Source organism: Adelges cooleyi, unplaced genomic scaffold (genome assembly GCF_023614345.1).
Source record: "Adelges cooleyi isolate 19-005CV unplaced genomic scaffold, UGA_ACOO_1.1 ACOO_flye_CR_arks_rails_tigmint_CR_PRNA_39, whole genome shotgun sequence".
NCBI lineage: Eukaryota > Metazoa > Arthropoda > Insecta > Hemiptera > Adelgidae > Adelges > Adelges cooleyi.
The window spans coordinates 602,790-629,193 of NW_026096067.1; the positions used below are offsets into that span (position 1 = coordinate 602,790).

Consider the following 26,404-nt stretch of genomic DNA (forward strand, 5'->3'; position numbering starts at 1 on the left):
ACCACTAACTACGGACTGATAATAATTTCCTTCTTTTTACATTTTCACTTATTACCAAATAATTTATACTTAATAATTTTCTAAATTCAAAAACTTATTAAATCGTTAATGTTCTGCATGAGTACCAATTTTGTTGTTTCTTTCATTATCTTTTATCAGCGGTTAAAACAAAAAAAATGATATCGACAATATGAAGTCAGAAACAATCATCGAAAATTATTGAACAAAGTTAGATACGGCAAGTAAAATAACGAAACCGAATCAACATGGCGGCCTCTGAGGCTAGTCACTTTCGTTACATGGGAAATATGCATTGGGCACCTTCCTTGTATATAGTTCAGTGGTGGTGGGTTTATGCCATTCGTTTGCCGACTCCCGTCGCTGCCGTGTGTCGTCGTTTAACGTATTTCCGAAAAAAAAACAACAATGTGCTCTTATTCTTCTCAGTTCGCACCGTCTGAACAAAAGTTACAATTTACATTACTATATTTTAATCGTCAAGGCAGAATATGTTTCTTTTCTATTGTGTGGCAGTCAGCGCATGGTACGATAAATTATGCCTTGTAAAGGTAAGGCTTGAATTATTTAAGTAGTATTATAATTTAAAAAAAAAAACTAGTAATTTGTCGAATCGGCATGGAAAAAAATTGTTAATTGTTAGTAGGATTTATGAAAAAATATTATATGTACAAAATATTGTTATTGTGTGCTCGTTTATATGAGCGCTTTGAAGCGGTTGACATTTATAATAATATGTATAGACTATTTTGTTTATCACGGTTTTGAAAAGAAAACTTATTCTTTTAACTGATCATACAACTTCTATCATACTGTTCGGCTTAAATGTATTAACATTTATTTAACCTTAAAGTAAGCAGTGGTGCCTTTGAGATTTCTGTTGGCTGTTGAATTATGGTGTTTACACCGCTCTCAATTTTGAGTGGGATAAATGTTATTTTTGCTTATTGTGTGGACAGTGGACAACCTATCAACTAGAGAATAGAGAATAGTATAGATACCTAAGATGCGACCACATGGAGGTTAATTCAGCTATTGATTTAAAATATTCTCAAACATATAATTTTTTCAGGCATAATATATTTTACTTATTGATGGCTGCACAAAAAACCTCCTAAGTTGAAAAATTGGCTTTTCTTTTTTTTTCAATTTGTAAGGTTTCGCTTTGTACTCATCGTTATACATTAATACATTCAAAAATAAATATATTTTTATTCACTTGCTATGAAATTATGATTAACAACAATTTCTTGCTTACTGTGTTAAGTTCCAATTTGGTATCCTTAAAAACCCAACCTGAACAGTAAAGGTTTTAGGTCAGCCCTTTCACGGCCACGTACAATTGTATTATAGAACAGTGGCCCAGTCCTGACCTGCTTTAAGCTAACCTTTAATTTTTGAACTGGGTGTATACGCTTAGTTGTAAATAATATTGAGCTGGTTCGGCAGCAGAACATTATGCACAAACTTGCTGCTTCGTTTAGAACAAAACAATTTAATCATTCGTGTTACTATTTTATTTATTTTAAATGTAATAGTGATTCCAAAATTAGGGATAGGTATGTGAATATTATATTAAAAAATATGTAATTTTAGAGTTCTGGTATTGGACTTGTTGCATTAAAATTAAATTTTAAACCAAGAAAGTATCCATATTTTGTCATTTTTAACTTATTATATTAACTCATATTTAAGTTTAAAAATTGAATAGATTTGATGTGTTAATACACTCATACGTTATTTACGTAATGTGTCTAGCGTGTTTTTATCAAATTTTCTTCGTCCGGGTTACTGAAACACCAAGGGGATGTTCGTATAGGAAACGTTAAGTATTGAGTTGAACTGGCTTTAAAATTTCCACAGAATAGTTCTACTAAATAAATCCTACTAGTATAGTGTTTGCAAAAAACGATTAGATTTGATATATTATAAAAATCTAAACGATTTTTTGCAAACACTGTATTGGTAGAGAATATTCTACTTCAGTGATACACTAATGCGTTAGCATTGATATTGGTTAAAACATAACAGTGGTGTATGTTACCTATTATCATTGAATATATATATACTCAATGGTACTAATAATATGAGGTTTTTTCCACATTCACATTAATTGTATATACTATTCTAATTAAAATTTTTAATATTTTCACATTATAACTATACATATAACTTTCAAACTAAAATATTTAATCAACAATATTTTATATTAAAATAAAAAAGTGATAGTCCACCGTTTTCCACCGACAATTAAAAAAAATGTTTTACACTTTCACACATTTGTTTAAACAATAGAATAGCAGCTATATTGTTCACCATTTTACTATCTGTTGATTATTCTTTAAACAAATGTGTGTAAGTGTAAAACAATTGTTTTATTTAAAACAATAATTCGACTATTTTGTACTTGGTTAATCTGAACAACTAGGTAGTTGTCAAACAGAATTTAACAAATTCAGACTCTTGAAATTATACGTTTAATAAAATAAGATAGGAAAGTTATTTATAAGAAATTTGTTAAATATGTAAGGTACTCATCTCTGAGAAAAAAATTTAAATTTATAATTACACTAATTATTTTCCAAATAAAGTACTCCAACAAAAAATTTAATTAGGCTGATATTTTATAACATCACTAAATATATAAAAGATATAGCAAGAATCTACTTGGGTACTTATAGGTACTTATAGTTTTTAGGTAATTAAAATAACTACAAAAGTCACACATCAATCACACCGTATACAAACATTTTTTGGTATTAAGTAAAAAAAAATGAATGAATATTTTTGTGTTTTTTTTCGCTAATTTTTTTTAATAAACTCTTAAGTTGTATCTTACGTATACCAATACCAATACAATAGTATAGCAACTCTATAAATCAGAAATCGTACCTGAAAGGTATTTTATTGGGCTAAAAATTTAAAAAAAAGTCACCCCTTCCCCTAAAAAAAATGCTATTTTATTTGATTGCCTTTTGAACGAGTTTTTATCGAAAATGCAATATTGTTTTCTTAATGTTTTCGACATTGAAATTTCAATTTATCTACTATTAACAATGAAATCATAGTTATCATCAGTTATCTCTATAATTACTAATCCATTAATTTTGATCTTGGTCATAGACATACATTGTAATTAGATGACAAACTCCGTATAATCGATTAACGAAAATTTGAAACCGACAGCCATTTGCTGGTGGGGCAAAAACGATAGTTAAATATCGATACTTTAGGTATTGACATGCTAGTATCATAGTCATATCGATATCACTGTATACAAATATCGATAGCTCACTATGGTTTTCCTTCACCGTATATAAAGGCGTTGTGCTTTAATGATCAAACGTTGAGTAATAAAATAATGGATGTCCACCAAGCTTATCGCCCGAGAACAATGTGATAGCAACAATATATCACAACGTTATACAGCTACATGGTTTATATAATTCAATAATCAAATTATAATTATTTTTACTAAGTATCAAAAACGTGCTGGGGCTTACACGCGTTGTAATAAATCTACTGTGATTACTATTAGGCGTAATACAGTTTTTATTATAACTGCATTTTAATTTTTATAGTCATAGAAAACGTTTTCTGTACAAGATAGATGGACATAATAATAAACGGACTACCCGGTGTTCAGGTAGCCGATTGCGCTCTGTATTCAGCGTTTGAGCTATATTGTGTACTTTTTTTAAATAAATTTGATATTGTTTAAAAATTGTATTTAATTTAAAAGCAAGTCAGCAGCAGGCCGGTTATACGGTTTTCGGCTGTACCGCGGTAACGTTGTTATCGATCGACCGGCGGGCAACACCCTAGTCGCGTGGTCGAACGATCGGCCATTTTGTAGGGAACGATGCATTACAATAGCTGCTATTGTTACAACAGGGGTCGCGTGGAGGGTGCCATGCCCCTTGGCTGGTGCTTGGGATTAACAATTTAAACATATTCACTACTACAGTGTAAATAAAAACCGTTTTGTATTTTTCTCATTGTCCATCGACGGTTAACGTTCAGACTCCAAACGGAATCGGCGAGTCATTGTACTTTGTTCTGATCTGTTCTGCGCAATAGCAGCTGCTCCCCTCGTGGGTATGTACCTTTTATAATAAATCTCCCTGGTGGTGGCGATCAATGAAGCTTTTCAAGGGACGAGGGTTCAGCTACATACATTTGTTGTCCACAGAGTTGATTTGTGCATCGTCCACGGCCTGGAAAATATTGTCGCCCAAGTCTGCTCTCGAATGCTGTGAAAAAAGGGCCGCGTTTAGGTGAGTTTTAAATTATTATTATTTTTTAAATGCGCGCACATAATATAATAATATATTAGCTACGCCATGATTTACACGATTGTGCATGTTTGCTTATTTATTACCGCCGGGTTTGCACCGTGCACTTGGATTTACTCTCAAATACTAAAAAAATACTTTAAAATTTTTACAAACCGTTATATGTTTCAATGAAATTGTGAAACTTATTTTGTTACTGGTTAATACCTATTTTTGTAGCCAACAACTCAAAATGCTCTTAATGCAATTATTAAATTTATACAATACTAGTACGTTATTTCGTCGAGTGTACTATAAAGCCAAATTAATGACCACAGCGAAATTCTGCAAGAAAAATCTTATTAGTATAGTTTCTGCAAAAAACTTTTAGATATGATATGATAATAATCTAAAAGACTTTTTGCAGACACTGTATTGGTAACGAATATTCTACATTAGTGAGACACTAGTGCAATAGCACTAGCATAGGTTAAAACAAGAACGTTGTGTACATTATTAATTATTGTAATATAACTTACCTAACATTTTTTTTTTTATTAAAATGATTAACAAAAAAACATACCTACCTTAAACAAAAATTGTAAATATTTATTATAATTGGTTTAAAATTATTATGAATGTTTTTTAAAAGTATAACATTTATAATTTACTAAACATAAATAACAAGTTTTAAATTGTATTCTGATAAAAGGAAAAATACAAATATAAGTTTTTATTGTACTTAAAATAGTAAAAGCATTATGATAGGTATTAGTATGTAAAATTACTTTTCTCAAATTTTAATTAAGTTTCCTTACGTTTCATAAAAACTTATTGCATTACAGTAATTTGTATTTTTAGACTACCCAACAAATGTTTAAATGTTAAAATGTCATGTATTTACAACGTTTATTGGTATTAATACGACTGCGTCCAGGTAAAAAGGGGTTAAGTTCAAAATTGCAATCTTTAGCCCCTTATTAGTTCAGAATAAAAATCTTTAATTTTATGGTGACAACCCCATTTTGTTCAAAAATGACTTAACCATTTTACCCGTTATCCGTCGATTACAGTCTCTTGTTAACTTTATTTATTTTTTACTTGTGTAAAAAGTCTTTACTATTGTAAACTTTATTATATTGTTTACTGCGGTCTAGTTCCGTTCATAATAAATTCATTATTTCGTCCGATGTACTAAAAAGCCACATAAATTACCGCAGCGAAATTATACAACGAAAATCCTATTAGTATAGGGTCTGCAAATTTTTTTTAGATGTAACATGATAATAGTCCAAAAGTTTTTTTGAAGACCCTATATTAGTAGACAATATTCTACTTCACTGATATACTATTGCGTGAAATCAAAAATGTTGTGTACATTAATATTATAATAGTAATATAACTACCTACATAACTTATTTCTTTTATATTACAATTCTTCATAAAGAACCATACCTTAAAAAATATGTTTAATTTCTGATTTAAAAAATATTTCTATAAATATTTTTTAAATGTATTAAAATTTATAATTTATCAAACACAAATGACAAGTTATAAATTGTATTCTGACCAAAGAAAAAAACACAAATAAAAGTTTTTATTATACTTTATATAATAATTATCGCATTATATTGCCAATGTAAAGTAAATATTTTTAAGTTATTTTAAAATTACTTTTTTCAAATTCTAATTAAGTTTCCTATACGTTACTTAAAAACTTATTTTCAGTTGTTTGTGTTTTTAGACTAACCAACAATGTTGAAATGCTAAGTTCATTGGTGTCGAGTGCCTTGTTAACTTTATTTTTTTTAGTAGGTATTTTTGCTTTTATCTTATCATCTACAAGAAAAATCCTATTAGTATAGTGTCTGCAAAAAACATTTAGATAAGACATGATAAAAACGGGGTACAGATAATTTGCTGAATATCATATTCATTTCAATTCAACGCGAGATAAGTAAAGTAAAATTATGTAGTAAATAAGTTTAAAAATGTTGCACTAAAATGTCATTATAAACGCTATATAGTAAAAACACAAATTTCATATTATACAAATCAATCAAACATGAAAAAACTTCCGTTATCAAATGATAAATATATCCACTTCATAGGTGGTGTAAAAATAACAAACATGTCGTATAATATTATGACAGTGTAATCAATGGTTAATTATACAAAATATCATAGAAAATATAGTTATCAAGTCTTAAAATTCATATAGGACAATATAATGATTAAGTTATCATTGGAAAAATATAATTATCAATTTTGGTAAAAATGTATGCAAAAATAGTAAAATAAAATATGATAATAGGCAACCAGGTGTTGCAGGAAATAATTCTGCATAATAGTAGTTAACTATTCAACAGTAAATATATTAAATATAATAATTAATCGGTTTGCTAATTTAAATTAGATAATAAAGTTATGTCTTTAAGACAAAAAGTAAAATCAAACCTCGTGGTTTTAACCTCAATCTCATAAAATCGCAGCTTTAAAATAAAATATCATAGATATTCTATTAAAATTCAAAGTAATGTCGTTCTTGACCGTTTGTAAAATGTAAAATTATATGTAGATTATTTCAGTTAGTTATTATGTTTAATAAAAGTTTAAAAATCGCTAAACCGCGTGTTAAATTAAATTAAATTAATTATATTTGATTATTTTTAATGCCATATTATGTAAATAAAAGAATACTGTCTTTATATTAAGTAATATTAATTCGCCCATCTCTATTGATAGGTAATATATTTTATAAAAATAAAAAATGTTAAATGTCAATTCTTGACCGAGAGTATAATTTGTCCACGTGGTATAATGATGTAGTCCGTCTATGCGGTGTAATATTCATGGAATATGCCATGTCGAGTGAAATCTCCGTGTAATACGGTAAAATGTGATAAATAGCCGTTAAAATAAAAATTGTATATCCGTCTGTTGTGTTAACAGTATAATAATAGTGTGCCATTGATAATTACATAAATAAAATCTCCGTCAACGCGGTATAAAGTAATAACATTGCCGCCGTGCTATATAATATGTCCGTCTGTGCGGTATAATATAATAAATTTGCCACAAATAATGTATAAATAAAATGTATCTGCCTTTGCAAGATAATATAATAAATGAGCCACGATTAATATTTCAATAAAATGTATCTGCCTTTGCAAGATAATATAATAAATGAGCCACGACTAATATATTGATAAAATGTATCTGCCTTTGCAAGATAATATAATAAATGAGCCACGATTAATATTTCAATAAAATGTATCTGCCTTTGCAAGATAATATAATAAATGAGCCACGACTAATATATTGATAATGTAATCATCAATATATTATATTCTTATGTAAGACACAAAAAAATGATCATTCGATAGCCTATGCGTAGTACTACTATTTTATTCGAGAATCAATCGTTCTAATAGAATAAAGATTAGCTACTTCTCATTCTAAGAGACCGTTTAACATCAATTCCGAATCCTAACTTGTGTCTGTTATATAGTGTGGGTGTGGCTTTCCGTGGCGAAATACGGCATTTTGCGGTATTCAGTGGCGTAATATCTGTAATATATGGCGTTGATTGGCAATTAGTGGCGAATAAAATGTGGCGGCAATAAATGCTGACTGATAATAGCGGTAAAAATAGCAGAATAATGGCGATGTTAAAAAATATAATTATAACCTAAATCGCATCATATACAGTGTGTAAATGAAATTTGATTTAAATATCTCAAAAAAAATAATTTGAGCCTCACATTAAAACTTTACGTTTGGCCAGCGTATTTATCAGCTTCAGGAAAGCGGCAATCGCTACTTATAGACACCCGGGCCCTGGGTGCTACAAGTCCATCCGTGAGAGAGATACGCTTCGTGTCCAGTTTAACAAAGGTCTAATAAAAAAAACAAAGATTTTCCACACCTAAACCTCTATTACTCTACGTCTACTTAACGAGCGATTAATCCTTGTATTCGATTAAACAATTTATTTAAATATTACTACCGATTAAAATTGATTGAATATTACTAACGTATATAATTTTATACCCTCATAAAAAAACTTAAAATTACTCATACTATTTATTTTTTTAATTTATTTATATTTTCTAGTCCTTTACCTTCTCATATCAAAATTATTGTTCTAATGAATCGGCCTATCCTGTAACTACCATGTGAAGCAAGAAAATCTATCTACTTTTGGTCATTATATTGCTTCATCTCGTCAAGTCAAAGCTGGTGCCATGTACTACGACCGCTCCCGACTCGCGGAAAAATAGGAGCACCTACCTAAATATGAAATATTTTTGGGCTTAAATACGTTCCTAAAATATTTCGTTATTCCTAGAAATCTAATAGCGTTTATAACTTATACGCGGATACTTCTTCATCTTAAATTACATACCAATAGAATAGTGTTAAATAACAATAATCTAGTGAAAAATGAACTAAACAATAGCATACCGGCAAATATAATCGTAATTAATAATAAAATATTTTAATAATATGTTTGTGTTAAGCAAAAACTATTTTCTACAATTGTATACCTTGTTTATATAAAAAAAAATTCTAAATTGTTGTACCAATGGCACAGATCAACAATATACACTTATATGATACGTTTAATTCGTAATAATAATGTATATGTATAAATACACACACACACTCTTAGATATACATATATATATAGGATATTATATATGTACATAAAAAAAAACAAATATATGTTCGAGTAATCTAATACCTACGCGTCGGTAAACGGGAAGATTTTGCTGACGCTGTTATTATAATGTCTGGTACATTGGAGTTCATTTAAAATGAACATTGCGATTTATAATTCCGTTAAAAATATTTAGTATTATTATTCAAACAAGTGAAATATTTACTTAAATCTCTTTAAGTTCCCTGACCATATCAGCGTGATAAGAAAGATTATGATGATTGTAAATTGTAATAATTTAATTATTTTAACTCAAAAGAATAGTCTAGATGATTTATTAAATATCGCTAAGTTGTTAAATTTATCATTAATTAAATTAAATTTTATAAGGTAAATATTTTCTAATTACTGGCTTAATATTTTTATATTTGTAAAGAGTTAACGTCAATTTAATTATACATAGTATTAACAATAAGTAAATGGCACACAAAAAAAATATATATTATAAGTTAAAATGCTCAAGTTATATAAAACACAATTATAGTTTGTCGTGGGATTTATAATCAACAGTTGTATGGAATTCCACAACACCCATTGTCAGCTTGAACAAAAAAAAGTAAAATAAAAAAAATAAATTAATAAAAATGTGTGCGGTGTCATTTATTCTACATGTATTAAAATATTTTTCCTAACGGTCAAGTACCATAACGGTTAGTTAAGTTAATATTGTATTAAATTTATAAATTTCGTTTATGTCACGTGTAAATCACGACTCTATTTTGCCAAAGTGTTAATCAAATGGTTTCTACTAAGAGCGTGTCGGATTTCGATATTATAACTAAATAAAGGCTAAGAGAGAGAAAAAAAATTACTGAGGACTGAATTCCTGGTAATTACATCGTGGGAGTTATTATGTATGTTTTAAAAACACTACCTAACAAATGTATAACGCAATACCTATCTTATCATATCCTTAATAGTATAGGCCGCTCAGGCCGTACACTGTATTATCTGTTTCTGCCATACTAGAAAACTAACAATGTATATAACTGCACGCAATAGTATTATTTAAAAGATTCCTAAAAAAAAAATTATGTGTATCTATACTCTTCAAATGAAAAATAAGTTAAATAAAAAAAATTAAAATGTTTTCCTTTTTCTTATACTTAATGCCTATTAGAATATCTATAAAAAGACGGGGAAAACAAGGGAATTGGAGTTTGGACACAACTTTCCCTTCCTGGATTATAGGCTACATTCCCTGTGTTATAATTCTCATTAGATACATATGGAACTCTAGTAAAATAGGGCTTTTGACTGTTAAAACTACTACAAGTAGACCTATTATTATTGTTACTGGCATAATTAAAGTTAATATTTCTGGTACCGTTATAGCGATTTTGGGTTGTATTATAATTCCTATTGAATACATCTCTAACCTTATTATTATTTATTCCATTAGGATATCTATTGTATTTATTATAATTAAAGTTACCCAAACTAATATTCTTATTAGTAATATTATTATTAGACCTACGAGCACTATGCATAGAGTTGTTAAAACTCGTACCGTGATTTATCCTAGTATCCTGATAATGATTTTGGTTTGTCCTATGAGTCTTATAGTTAAAGTTATCTACATGTCTTTTATAGTTGAAACACCTGGTATCACGATAATTATTTTGGCTACCCCTATTACTCATATTATTTTGAGTCCTATAGATATTATAGTTATTATTTCCAATTGTGTTTATACTAAATCTATTATTTTTATTTTTCAAAAAATTAATAACCATTTCTTCGTCATTTATTCTAAGAGATAACTGCAATTTACGTAAATTTATTATACCTCCATAGATTGTTAAGAAATCCATGCCTAAAAGACTATTACCTTTCAAATTTTTTACCACTGCACATTCTATTTCAAACGGCACATTGTTAAAATACACTATAATATTTGTTTTTCCTACAAAATGTAGTTGCGAACCATTCGCAGTATATAATTTTGTTTGCCCAAATGAATTAATATATTGATTTTTTGGAAGTAACGATTCATTAATAACGCTTACACTTGCTCCTGAGTCAATAGTGAACTTATAACCAACATTATTTAAAATACCTCTAATTACTAGGTTATTACTTAGACCATTTTTGTTATTCATAAAACAGCTACTTATATTTTCTACTAACGGGGGTGGTCTTTGACTATTATCATTAGACCATGCATTATAATTATTACCATTAGGATTCATATACCCTTGTTGATTGTATAGATTTCTATTATTAATATTACGACCATCGTCGTAACTATTAATGTTATAATTACCATTATTATGCCTATTTATGCCGTTATTAAAACTATCCTTAAAATAATTGTTGTTTCTATTAACTGTTCGAATATGATTTATTCCATAGGGGGTTTGAGTTAAAGTGGACTCTGCGATTTGTTTTGTGAGTGTCTCTACTTGAATTCTTAAGGCTTCTACCTCGGGGTTGGTTGGGGTATTAAATAAATTTCGGGCCTTTCTTAAATTAGATTCTAATTTTTTCATAGTAGAATTGTCTTGCATACAAATCATACTAAAATACTCGGGTGGTAATTTACGCATTACTTGTGTTATTTTGGATTCTTCAGACATGTCAGAGTCAATTTCATCAGAAAGGCGGTTAAAGTCACATATAAACTCATTAACTGTTTCGTCAAGTCTCAGTTTTCTTTGAGTTAATTTAACTTTAAGCATGTTTTTACGGGTTACTGTATTAAACGCTTTTTTAAATTCATCTTTAATATTGGCCCAAGTTAAATTGGTATTTCTTTTTTCAAATAAAAAATAGAAAGATTCTGCAGTGCCTTTTAAATAAAATGGAAAGTACAATAAGGTTTGTTCATCCGTCCAATTATTTAATTTTTTTATCCTATCGAATTTGGTAATGAAATCGTAGACAGATTCGTCGCTTGTACCGTGAAAAGTGTCTAGGGCAAGAGGTGATAAGTTTGCTATCATAGGGGCTGTCATATTGAATTCTTGATCGTAATATTCAATAAAATATAATAAAAATTTAAAAGAAAAATGTTAACCAAATATTATAAAATAAATTAATAAATTTCAATATTAAATGCAATTTGATACTTAATAATAATAAAAAAAAAAAAAAAATGTACTTTACTACAACCTGAAAGTTAATTAAAAATAGCAGGTACAATTATATGGGGTCGTGTCCGTCGTCTATTCCCTTAAAAATATTGGGGTCCCTCCCTGAGGTAAGACTAACGAATATCGGCGCCTCCACCAAATTGTAACGTGTCTGCTTGGCTAGTTGGCTAGGCTAGGCTGAAACGACAGTCGATAGGGTTAAATTAGTGGACCCGAAGACGGGACGGATGGCTAGGCCGTATCTACACTTAAATATCCCTAAAGTCTCCTTTGTATATTTGCTATATCGCCTGAGGAGCTTAACAGGCGATCGTACCTCTAAATAACTTAATTCTCAAGTGTGCAACGAAACGAAAACAGGTTTATTAAATAAGTAAAGCTATGTACATATATATTACACCTCTACCTGGATCCTAAAGCGTTCTCTGTAGTTAGTCCAGGTAATGGCGGAGTTGAACGGACACACGAGTACGGGTAAAGTTAAAAGAAATATAAAATAGTAATGTAACGCGAAATATAGGTAATTGCTTTAGAATAATTAGGTTTATTCATTTCAATTCAACGCGAGATAAGTAAAGTAAAATTATGTAGTAAATAAGTTTAAAAATGTTGCACTAAAATGTCATTATAAACGCTATATAGTAAAAACACAAATTTCATATTATACAAATCAATCAAACATGAAAAAACTTCCGTTATCAAATGATAAATATATCCACTTCATAGGTGGTGTAAAAATAACAAACATGTCGTATAATATTATGACAGTGTAATCAATGGTTAATTATACAAAATATCATAGAAAATATAGTTATCAAGTCTTAAAATTCATATAGGACAATATAATGATTAAGTTATCATTGGAAAAATATAATTATCAATTTTGGTAAAAATGTATGCAAAAATAGTAAAATAAAATATGATAATAGGCAACCAGGTGTTGCAGGAAATAATTCTGCATAATAGTAGTTAACTATTCAACAGTAAATATATTAAATATAATAATTAATCGGTTTGCTAATTTAAATTAGATAATAAAGTTATGTCTTTAAGACAAAAAGTAAAATCAAACCTCGTGGTTTTAACCTCAATCTCATAAAATCGCAGCTTTAAAATAAAATATCATAGATATTCTATTAAAATTCAAAGTAATGTCGTTCTTGACCGTTTGTAAAATGTAAAATTATATGTAGATTATTTCAGTTAGTTATTATGTTTTGTGATGCTTGGTGATGTATTAAGATCAAAAAGTATCTTGTTGTTCAATTTGAAACCAGTTCAGGAAGATGGATTTAAAATAAGTTAAGACTTTTTCAAAATATAAGTATAAAATTTATTGTATAGTAAAAGTGCGTAGACAACAGCTACATAAGTGTATTCAACATGAGTGTAATAATTCGTCTGGAATAGGCTTAGATCCTACTCCTATTTATATGGTTATGCTAATCTGTGTAATGTGTTATTGTGTGAATTGTGTTGACCCGATGGGCGGATGCTACAGCGAACGCTCATCGTATGATTATTTTAATTGGCATTATTTTGGCAATCTAATCTTATAGAATGGCAATAACATGTTTTTCCCAAATAGCTTATCAAAGCGGAACGGACTAAAGTAGTATTGATATATATATATATTTGTAATATAATTCAATCACTACGCCAGATAACCATGCAGGTGCGCTCTGTAATAATTATTAGTCATCTATCGTATAGGTACGCCAATGTATGACTCAGAGAGCTATTATAATATGAGTATTATTAGGCTTAGTGTAGTTGGTTGTTTTGTGTAATGGTGTGTAGAGGGTAACTGAAGGTTATGTTCATAACACCTCCCCCGAAAGACGTAAGTTAGGCTTCTAAAGACTAACTTCGAACTAGACCAGCGAATTTTACAAATATTGCTAAGAATTTGAAAAATACATGTTAGTTAATCATTACATAGATAACATAAATAATTGAAAATAAACAATAATATGTGAATATAAAGAATGACAAATATGTAACAGTCATCTAATTTTACAATAGTAACAATATATAGTTAATTTGAATAATAAAGTTCATTAATAGTTTTGTGCAATTATTACATAATGTAATTGTGCTTACAATAAAATGTGGTTAATTAGTAAAACAAAAGAATACATAACATATACAAAACATAGTTATAATATGACAATTTCAAAATCATGACATAATTCATTTTTTTTTTTTTTTTGAAACATTCAAATGTACATAATATAATGTTTGTAAGTTACATATTGCAAAAGATAATTAAAGTTATACAAAAAAATAATTAATTAATACGTGTTAGTATAAGTATTGTAAATAACAATAGGTATATATATATTAAAGTTAGTTTGATATAGATATATTGAGTTTGATAACTAATAAGTATTAATATTTATATAAACCGAATGTTCTAATAGGGTATTTTGGATAATACAATAAATGCACAGGTATATCTGTGTTCATAGCTAATACAACTAAACTCATACATTCATCTTTTGTGTTTACACACCCTGCTAAATGTTGGGCGGCTTACCTCAAGCTTATTTCTATTTCACTCAATTCCTCTGTGCTAAATAACTCACTACCTGATAGATGTAACATTTCATTAGCATCTTCTACTAACATTGATAAAGTTTTGTAAGTTTTAGTAATGTTATTTCTTAAGTTATATTTATGAGTAGGAATTGATATATAGATATCCTGATGGGTTAATTGTATAAAATTATTAAAATAAATATCATCTCTTTTCGTGACATCAGGTGATGTAGGAAAAGAAGGTCTATTGCAAATTCCTGACATTATGCATTCCTCAACTTGCATTACGAATTCTTCAGTGTAATACATTGATTTGAGTTATCTAAATATTATTGATTAATTATATTAAGTTATTATAATACAATTTTTTTTTTAGTAATAAAAATTAATTATTGTTTGCATATAGTGCAAAAAAATGATAATTAAAAGTAAAAATATACCTAATTCTAATCAATAAAATAAGTTAATCTAGTATGTAAATTTAGAAAAATAAAATATATATATTAATTTTTTTTTTATTTTTTTATTATTTCTTATAATTTTTTTTTTTAGATTACGTTACTTAAATGAAGTGAAAAAAATGTGAAAATACTAAATTTATTATAAGTTAATATAAGTTATTATAAGATTATATATTATATTCTAGGGGTTCCTTTTACTACGCCAATGGGTCTTGGTGCTATTAGGTCAGGTTCTGTTAATATTGATGGTGATCTGGGTGATACGCCTAGCGGTTGATATTTAATCGGCACCTGAGGGAAAAGCAATAACGCATGTGGATTGCTTATCCCTGGTGCTAATGACAAAAGAGCCAGAGGAACATTCCTCCGGTCCTCACAATTTAACAAAAATTGGGCCGCTGCCACCAGATGGTTTTCAAATTGATTTAAATCAGTGCTTGTGAAACTAGTATTACTAACTACATTCGCCCTACCTAGGCACCAATCTAAAGACTTATAATGGTACCTATTATGGCGAATTCTATCCTTATAAATTATTTGGCATAAACTATAAAAAAAAACACTTAAATTATATTCTGTTGGGCTATACACTATTTTTGCTGCCGAATCGACCTTATGGAATCTTGCAAATAACTGATATTCCATGGTGAACTGTTTAAATATTAAATAAATGAGTAATTAAAATTTTACTTAAAGAAATTAAAAATTGTTAATCTTTTTAAATTAAAAACTAAGCGCAATACCAATATAAAATTAATTAATATTAGTACTTTTTATTAAATATTATTATTAAGTTCATCTAATATATCTCCCAAAAACATGCCCTGTACAATTAAGGTATCAATAGTTCTTGCAACTGTCTTACAAACTCTATTAATATCTCTAGTATCTACTACATCTCGAATAAAATCTAAAATTGGGCCAATTGTGTTATTTAGCTCCTCCTCAGTATAAGGATTATCTATTAAAGCATTAGCCAATCTTACATGGTTTCCTAAACATGTTAATGTAACGAAATTTCCGTTTGAAACTGTAAAATGGTCTTCCGTATCCATTGCTATTTTTAGAGCTACAATGAAACTAATTGCTCGTGATCGACTCATAGTGATGTTTGAATATGTAATTTTTTTTTTTTTTTAAATTAAAAGAATTTGATATACATATATGATAAAATAAAATAAAAATTTAAATAAAAAGTTAAATAAGAAGTTAAATAGTAATTTTTGTTTTGTTAATTAAAGCAAGTTTCTCAATAATGCACACCAAAGATCTACATGTTCCTGCCTATAAGTTGTTTCTATTATGGTTCTACTCATCATTGAACTATTTAATTCTCCATAAAATTCTGTCATCATTATTGTTAAAGCCTCTTTGAATTTATTAAGATTAGCTATAGGGTAACCATGTCTTAGTTGGTTATTAGTTTCAAGAATTATTTGGTTATAAGTTTTGTTTGATCGACGAAGAAGATCTTCGTAAGCAATTTTAATGAATAACTTAAAGAAAGATATTTCTTTTAAACTATAATGTAAAGCCATTAGTTAATTAAGTTAACTTACAATATTTGGATAGAACAGTGAATACTCAAATGGTTTTTTTTTTGACTGATAGATATGAATATCTGAAATAATTAGTACTTATTATAACTAAAGTATTTTATAAATAAGATTAAAATATAACTTATTAAAAATTTTATTGTTATATAAATAAAAGTGTTACTTAATTATTAAATATGCTAATTAAACTAAGCTTTGTAATAAAGTATATAAAGGTTGGATATATTCTGGTTTTGAAGCCAAAACAACAATGCTCATACTCATTACAGATCTTTCTATATTTCCAAATATTCTCTCAATTAATTGTTTTAAATTTGTTTCGAATTTATATAGTTTATCCACTGGATATCTATGTGGTAAAAGATTATTAGCTTCACGAACTATTTGTTCAAATGATTTTTGAGATTTGAGTATGAAACAATCCTCATGTGCAATGCACACTACGTTTCTAAAGAACGTAATTTCTTTTAAACTATAAGATGACATTAACGAAGTTTCTAACTTACGGTTTAATGCGAATAGTATTATGACAGCAAGTTTGCAGATATTGCTCTCTTGTACAGAAAATTATCTGAAATATATATGATTATTAGATTTAAAAATAAAATTATGATTGATAATAATTTAAACTTAACTATATACTATATAATTAAAATATTTAATTAATGTTAATTACTTATGAAAAATGTTTTTTTTTTTTTTTATAACTTATTCAATTAACGTGGTGAAGGCGGGGGTGGACCCGGAAGTGGGTTAAGTGCCACCACCTCTTCTCTACGGACATTATTAGAAAATCGATTTCTAAAGTCTACATAAAATTTCGGAGTTGTCGAAGTTGATTCATTTGTATTTGTACTTTTGATATTAATTAATTTACATTTAATTACAATATAAATCGTTGTTATTAAAATCATAACAAGAAGTAGTATTCCTATTATTAAATAATTTATATTAGAATAAGATTTTGTTTGCTCGATTTGATCTTTACGATTTTGTTCATTATCTATCATCTTATTTAAATCAGATAACGAATGAGATATTTCTTGTAAATTGTTAAATTTAATGTGTCCTATATCACTCCAGTCTTTTAAATTTGACAAGGGTGGTAAATTTGGTACTTTTTCTAATATTGGACTCATATCTGTTTTTGGAATAAAATCTAAATATTTACTAATAGAAATAGATTCTACTGCTGTTAAAATTGAATGTTTTGTATACATTTGACAACTGCTATCTTTTAACTTAATTATACCATGACCATGTATTCGATCAATTTGTGGTTCTGGTAAATCACTACAACTTGTTGTAATTGTGTCGTTTATGACAGAAAAAAGCCATGCATTTTGATATCTTAATTTATGATAAATATTACGCGCCATTGTCATTATTCTAGGTTCACATTTAAGTGGAATTACCTCTGGTCTATTAAAAAGAGAAACCTCGCAAGGTTGATTTCCGTTATTTTCTTGTACGGGTTGCGCTGCTGGACAAATACGATAAATAAGGGTTTCTTTACACAGGTTCATCTGTGCTTCAGTATACGTAGTGTATTGTTTTCTATCTTTTGTAATAGCTAGATATGAATATTCTATTTTTATAATTATATGATTAGTATTATTCTCTTTAGATTTTTTCATTTAATGAATAAGTGACACCGCATAACAACAATCTAACAGACAAATTTATTTAATGTCTTTTTACGATATATATAATAATATATTTTTTTTTTTATATTTTTATATTTAAATAATCTAATTTAATTTAAACTAACTATAATATGCTTAATTTATATATATATGATTTATTTTAAATTTACATTAAGCTTGGTCGTTATAATACTTTTTAACATTATTTTTATGTATTGTAACATTTTTTCGACCCCGTCTTATAACTATATTTTCCCTCTCTATAATGGCTATTACTTCGAATGGACCTAGCCAAAGAGGTTCTAATTTGGTTTTTGACGTGTTATCTTTTAATAAAACTAAATCTTTTACTTGTATATCTATTGGATTTTCTTTTATATCGTACCTTTCTTTTGATTTCTTTTTATTGGTAATTAAATTTTCTCGAGCTATTTTATGAGACTCTTGCATATTATGCTTTAATTCTGATATATAGTCATCATAATTATAGCGAGGTTCTGGGTGAGCTTTTAATTTAATAGGTACTTTTACATCCCTTCCATAGACAAGAGCATATGGTTGATATTTGGTTGAACTGTGCTCAGTTGAATTGTAAGTAAAGAAGAAATATGGTAGGAGAACATCCCAATTAGTCAATTTTATGTCTACAAAGCTCCTAAGATACTCCTTTAACGTCCTGTGTGATCTCTCAAGACCACCTTGTGATTGAGGATGAAAAGCTGAGGAGTTTATCTTATTAATCTTTAATAATTTGCACATCTCTGTGAAAGTTTTACTCATGAAATCTGTACCTTGATCTGTCAAGATGGTATCAGGAATTCCATGAATACAAACAAAATGTACCGTAAAAGCTTCTGCTACTGTCTGAGCTGTGTGATTAGGCAATGGAACCCCAAAAGAAAATTTCGAAAGATCATCTTGTAGCGTTAAAACAAAACAATTTCCCGATAAACTCTTAGGCAATGGTCCCACTATATCTAAGATTACTTTCTCAAATGGGCGTGAACTTGTAGAAGTTACTACCATTGGAGATCGAACGTGTTTATTCGAAATTTTATTCTTTTGACAAAGAGTACAAGTTTTTATATAATTACGTACGTCTTGTTTTAAACCTCTCCAAGAAAACTGTTTACTAAGTCGACGTGACGTTCGAGAAACACCTTGATGACCTCCGATTAAAGAGTCATGAAATTGTTTAATTAAAATTAATTTCTCATCATCTGAATATTCTGAGTCAGTACAGATTAATATTTCAATCTCTGTACCGCGAAATATAAATCTAATCATTGACCTTATATGATCCCATTCTAAATTATCATGGTGACCTAATTTATTCATTACTAGTTTAATTAAATTATTTTCTTCACAAAATTGTTTTAAATTAGTTAATGCAATATAAATATTCTCGAAAGTTGATAATTGTTTATCTCTGTTTTTTGTAACTATGAACAAAATAAATCTATTATCGAGTTTAAAGTAATTTATATCACCAATAATCTTACTAGGTGGTAATAATTGATTTTGTGCGAATTTTTGTTTTAACTCATAGTTTAAACCAGTTTTAAAATTATATTGTTTTGCAATTTCTGATACTATATGATAATCAATAGGTGAATCAATTAGAGTCCCTACTGTTTCTTTTACATTGTTATTAGTTATTATAACCGTTTTCATTTTTTCAAGAAAAGTATCATAATTTTCTTCCCTTAACTGAGATATTGTATACATTCTGCTTAAAGCATCTACGTTTGAATTTTGGACACCTGGCTTATAACGAATTTCATATGAATATTCTTCAAGTTGTATACGCCAGCGAGCAAGTTTTGATAATGGATTCTTTAGATTAAATAACCAAACAAGCGGTCGATGGTCAGAATAAATAATAAACTTTCTACCGTATAGATAAGGTCTAAATTGTGTTACACCATAAACAATGGCGAGACATTCGAGTTCTGTTGTACTATAATTATTTTCCGCTTTGTTTAAAGTTCGACTTGCATAAGCAATCGGTAAGTCTTTTCCTACTTCACCTTGTGAAAGAATAGCTGCTAGAGCTTTCTGCGAAGCATCGCTTGTTAATATGAAAGGTTTAGTGAAATCTGGAAATTGTAGAATTGGTTCTTTACAAAGAATAGATTTTAGCTTATCAAATGAGTTTTGACACTCATCACTCCAATTAAATTTAACGTCCTTTTTTAACAAATTTGTCAAAGGTTTTGCAATCCCGCTATACCCGTTAATAAATTTTCTATAGTACCCTGTTAAGCCTAGATATGACTTAATGTGTTTTACTGTCTTTGGGGTTGGAAAATTTAAGACTGAATGTACTTTATTAAGACACGGTTTAATACCATCTTGCGAAATGACATGCCCGAGATAATTACATTCCCTCTTTAAAAATTCACATTTGTCTGGTTGTATTTTAAGATTATGGTCTTGTAACCGTTGAAAAACTTCTATTAACTTATTGTTATGTTGAATTAAATTTTTCGCAAAAATTATTATGTCATCAAGGTACACTAAACATTTTAAACCTATTAAACCACTTAAAACAGTATTCATTAGCCTTTGAAATGTAGCAGGGGATGTTTTTAAACCCATAACTAACCGTTTGAAATGCCAATGACCCTGTAAGGTTGAGAAAGCTGTAAGCTCCCTAGATGCTTTTGCTAACTGTATTTGATAAAACCCAGAGGCTAAATCCAAAACAGTGAACAGCTGACATTGTCCTAATTGATCTAAGATTTCAGTTATATTAGGTAAAGGGTGAAATTCATCCATGGTTGCTTCATTTAATTTACGAAAATCTACTACAATTCTAAACTTAGGTATATTGCTAGCATCTAATTTCTTTTTAACTAAAAGTAAAGGTGCGTTCCAAGGTGACTTTGATGGTTCAATTATGTCATCTTGTTCCATTTGTTTAATTTGAGAATCAATCTCAGTTTGTTGAGCTTGAGCAAGGCGGTAAGGCCTGCAATAAATTGAATTTTGATTCGGTTTTAAGTTAATTTCATGCTCTGTTGCGTCAGTAAAAGTTAATTTATCTCCTTTTAAATGAAATACTCCCGAAAATTGTTTACAAATGTCTAATATTGATTCTCGTTCCTCATTATTCATATGGTCTGTTCTAATGAGCTGATTAATTTTTTCTAATCTATTATCATTATCGTTAATTATATTTATTTTATGAGTAATGAATTCATTTTCATTGTTATATAATACTGTGCTAATATCAGAGTTGTTTATCTCCTTTTTGACCTCTGATATATTTAACATGCTAACTAAAACTTTACCGTTTCGTACCGTACCAATTACGTTACCGCAATACACATCCTGTGTGACTTCCTGTTTATTTATAATAATAGTTTTATTTTCTACTTTTGAATCTGCAATCGGCAAACAAACTATTGTTTCCGACCTTGGTTCTAATATAATACAGTTACTACCTACAACGCTATTTTCTGGTTGCGGATTAATTATTATTTTGTTGTTAGAGATATCTATAATCGCTTTATTTTTTAACAAAAATGATTGACCTAATATTCCATCTTGTGGAACAGGAAACTGCTTATCTACTACATGAAAATCAGTATCAATTTTATTATCATTTATCATTATTGGAATATTTATTAGACCAATTGTTTTAGTAACTTTTTCATTAATTCCCTTTAAATTAATTCTAATATTTTCATCTACTAATATTTCACCAGATAAAGAAGTTATTTTTAAAATATTAACTTCACTACCTGTGTCAATAAGTAATTCAAAATTATTTATTTTACTAGCAGGTGACGCGCAATTTATATGAGTTTTATTTATTGTTGATGAGACTACTGTAAAACATCGTCGTTCTCCGCGGAAATTTGGTTTATTGAACGCACCCCGCGAGTCGCGTTCGTTTGCCCGTTTCCCGAAGAATTACCATTAATACGCTGATTATTATTTTGACCATTTCTATTATCTAAATTACGTTTTTTATAACAATCAGAAATAGAATGACCAATTTTTTGACAAAAATCGCAGGTTAAGTTACTTGAATTATTTGAATTTGGTTTAGAAAAATTACTTTGGTTAGGTGGTCTTGAATTTTGAATAAAAGACTGTTTTTTGTTAAAATTATTGCCATTAGTATTATTATTGTTTCTACATTGATTAGCGTAATGATTTCCTTGACAAATATAACAAGTTAATTTTTTACTTTTATTAGCCGAATTAGTATTATAGCCATAATTATTTTTATTATTATTGTTTCCCGAAAAATTATTATTCCGAAAATTACTATTAAAATTTCTATTTTGACCATTGGTAAAATTTGATCTATTTTTATTAAAATTATTGTTAAACCCGTTATTAGAATTGTTATTAGTATGTCTAATATCTTTTTCTGATCTAAAATCGACTTCTTCGTTATGAGCGATTTCTTTAGCTTGTTCGAGATTTCTCGGATTTCTAGCTTTAACTAAATTTCTAATAGGTTTAATTAATCCTTTAATATAAGTATCTAACGTCTGTCTAACTGTGTTTGCTACTACGCCTTTTATTTCTTCTTGTGAACATTCTCGCGTATATATATCTAATAATTTATAATGCAAAGTTTCAACCCGAGCCGTATAAGAGATTACGCTTTCGGTAAAACTTTGTTGAATCGCGTTTAATTCGGTTTGTAACGCTGCCGCAGATTTTTCTGACTGAAAAGCTTCGCGCAAATAAGTTTTTATGTCACTCCATTTTGCAATTTCCCTAAATTTTATAACTTCTAACGCTTTACCGCTAAGTTTTGTTATAATATATTTAACTAATATAGGTACGCATTTTTTTTCTACCGAATAGACTGCTAAGTCACATGCACTTATAAAAGAATAAACGTCATCTGCGTTTGAACATCTAGGTATTAATTTAACTGCTTCATCAAATTTTAAAATTACGCCCGTATTCATATTACTTGTATTATTTAAGTTAATAGCTGCTTCATTGGCTATACTATCATCATTAAAAGTTTCCATATTAGATAATTTTTTAGTTCTATTTTTTCTTTCAAAATTTAATTCATAAAAGACTACTTCTTTTTTACTCCTAGTACTTCTAGACGGTATTAATTCCTTTAATATATTTAATTTTTCAAAAGTTTGCACAACTAAATCCTTAGTTTTATTAATAGACTTGTTTAATGATTCATCAATGTCTAATGTTTTATTTAAAATATTTTCTTCAATATTAATAATTTCTACACTTTTATTAGTGCTATCACTATCATCAGGGTTTAAATCTTTACTATGGGGAGACGAACTACGACTATTACTACTCATAAGTTTTAAAAATACTCAATAATTACCCATAAAAAGTACCCAAAAAATTTACTCAACAACAGAGTTATTCAACAATAAAAATTCCCAAAAATATACTTCAATGTATATAACTCAATAAAAATATAGTGTAAGGTTCACTAAAATATTTTTCCAATATTAATTTTCAATAATAATTTAATTTATAAGTCCATAAAATAAAATGTAAAATTTATTCAACTATAATTTTTAAATTTTTAATTTTAAATTTTATAAATTTTAATTAATAATTTTTTTTTTTATATACCCACAAAAACAGAAATAAAACTTCTAACGTTTTCAAAAAAAATAAAGTGTTCGGTCACTTAAAATATAATACTTTTAAATACTCAATAATAACTCAATAAAACTTTTATAGTTTTCAAAAAAATAAAGTGTAAAATTCACTTAAATATAACCTTTTTCTTAAATAGTTACTCAATAATATCATAAACCAAAAAAACTTTTACAATAAAAAATATGTGTGTACTCACACGAACGCCAAACTGCGTGAAACTGCCATCTATGACTGATTCCAATTGAACAGGGATGGTCCTTGTTTGAAGTCTCGAAGAAGGGTCTGCAGTTCCCGTCTTTGAAATGTGCCTTGGGGTTGGTTTGCCTCCAAACGGATCCGAAAAACCGACTGCGCCGCTGTGATGCTTGGTGATGTATTAAGATCAAAAAGTATCTTGTTGTTCAATTTGAAACCAGTTCAGGAAGATGGATTTAAAATAAGTTAAGACTTTTTCAAAATATAAGTATAAAATTTATTGTATAGTAAAAGTGCGTAGACAACAGCTACATAAGTGTATTCAACATGAGTGTAATAATTCGTCTGGAATAGGCTTAGATCCTACTCCTATTTATATGGTTATGCTAATCTGTGTAATGTGTTATTGTGTGAATTGTGTTGACCCGATGGGCGGATGCTACAGCGAACGCTCATCGTATGATTATTTTAATTGGCATTATTTTGGCAATCTAATCTTATAGAATGGCAATAACATGTTTTTCCCAAATAGCTTATCAAAGCGGAACGGACTAAAGTAGTATTGATATATATATATATTTGTAATATAATTCAATCACTACGCCAGATAACCATGCAGGTGCGCTCTGTAATAATTATTAGTCATCTATCGTATAGGTACGCCAATGTATGACTCAGAGAGCTATTATAATATGAGTATTATTAGGCTTAGTGTAGTTGGTTGTTTTGTGTAATGGTGTGTAGAGGGTAACTGAAGGTTATGTTCATAACAGTTTAATAAAAGTTTAAAAATCGCTAAACCGCGTGTTAAATTAAATTAAATTAATTATATTTGATTATTTTTAATGCCATATTATGTAAATAAAAGAATACTGTCTTTATATTAAGTAATATTAATTCGCCCATCTCTATTGATAGGTAATATATTTTATAAAAATAAAAAATGTTAAATGTCAATTCTTGACCGAGAGTATAATTTGTCCACGTGGTATAATGATGTAGTCCGTCTATGCGGTGTAATATTCATGGAATATGCCATGTCGAGTGAAATCTCCGTGTAATACGGTAAAATGTGATAAATAGCCGTTAAAATAAAAATTGTATATCCGTCTGTTGTGTTAACAGTATAATAATAGTGTGCCATTGATAATTACATAAATAAAATCTCCGTCAACGCGGTATAAAGTAATAACATTGCCGCCGTGCTATATAATATGTCCGTCTGTGCGGTATAATATAATAAATTTGCCACAAATAATGTATAAATAAAATGTATCTGCCTTTGCAAGATAATATAATAAATGAGCCACGATTAATATTTCAATAAAATGTATCTGCCTTTGCAAGATAATATAATAAATGAGCCACGACTAATATATTGATAAAATGTATCTGCCTTTGCAAGATAATATAATAAATGAGCCACGATTAATATTTCAATAAAATGTATCTGCCTTTGCAAGATAATATAATAAATGAGCCACGACTAATATATTGATAATGTAATCATCAATATATTATATTCCTATGTAAGACACAAAAAAATGATCATTCGATAGCCTATGCGTAGTACTACTATTTTATTCGAGAATCAATCGTTCTAATAGAATAAAGATTAGCTACTTCTCATTCTAAGAGACCGTTTAACATCAATTCCGAATCCTAACTTGTGTCTGTTATATAGTGTGGGTGTGGCTTTCCGTGGCGAAATACGGCATTTTGCGGTATTCAGTGGCGTAATATCTGTAATATATGGCGTTGATTGGCAATTAGTGGCGAATAAAATGTGGCGGCAATAAATGCTGACTGATAATAGCGGTAAAAATAGCAGAATAATGGCGATGTTAAAAAATATAATTATAACCTAAATCGCATCATATACAGTGTGTAAATGAAATTTGATTTAAATATCTCAAAAAAAATAATTTGAGCCTCACATTAAAACTTTACGTTTGGCCAGCGTATTTATCAGCTTCAGGAAAGCGGCAATCGCTACTTATAGACACCCGGGCCCTGGGTGCTACAAGTCCATCCGTGAGAGAGATACGCTTCGTGTCCAGTTTAACAAAGGTCTAATAAAAAAAACAAAGATTTTCCACACCTAAACCTCTATTACTCTACGTCTACTTAACGAGCGATTAATCCTTGTATTCGATTAAACAATTTATTTAAATATTACTACCGATTAAAATTGATTGAATATTACTAACGTATATAATTTTATACCCTCATAAAAAAACTTAAAATTACTCATACTATTTATTTTTTTAATT

At 28.4% G+C, this 26,404-nt stretch overlaps 1 protein-coding gene and 1 long non-coding RNA gene across 18 annotated transcripts in view; both read right to left on the reverse strand.

The window, feature by feature from the left end:
- Window positions 1-26,404, reverse strand: part of LOC126841529 (bifunctional glutamate/proline--tRNA ligase-like) — a 93,107-nt gene that overhangs the window by 10,665 nt on the left and 56,038 nt on the right. The window lies entirely within an intron of this gene.
- On the reverse strand, window positions 16,469-24,773 carry LOC126841539 (uncharacterized). Its single transcript, XR_007686185.1, has 3 exons — window positions 24,133-24,773; window positions 17,175-17,239; window positions 16,469-16,733 (listed from the first exon to the last, which is right to left on the reverse strand). It is a non-coding gene; the product is annotated as an uncharacterized LOC126841539 (long non-coding RNA).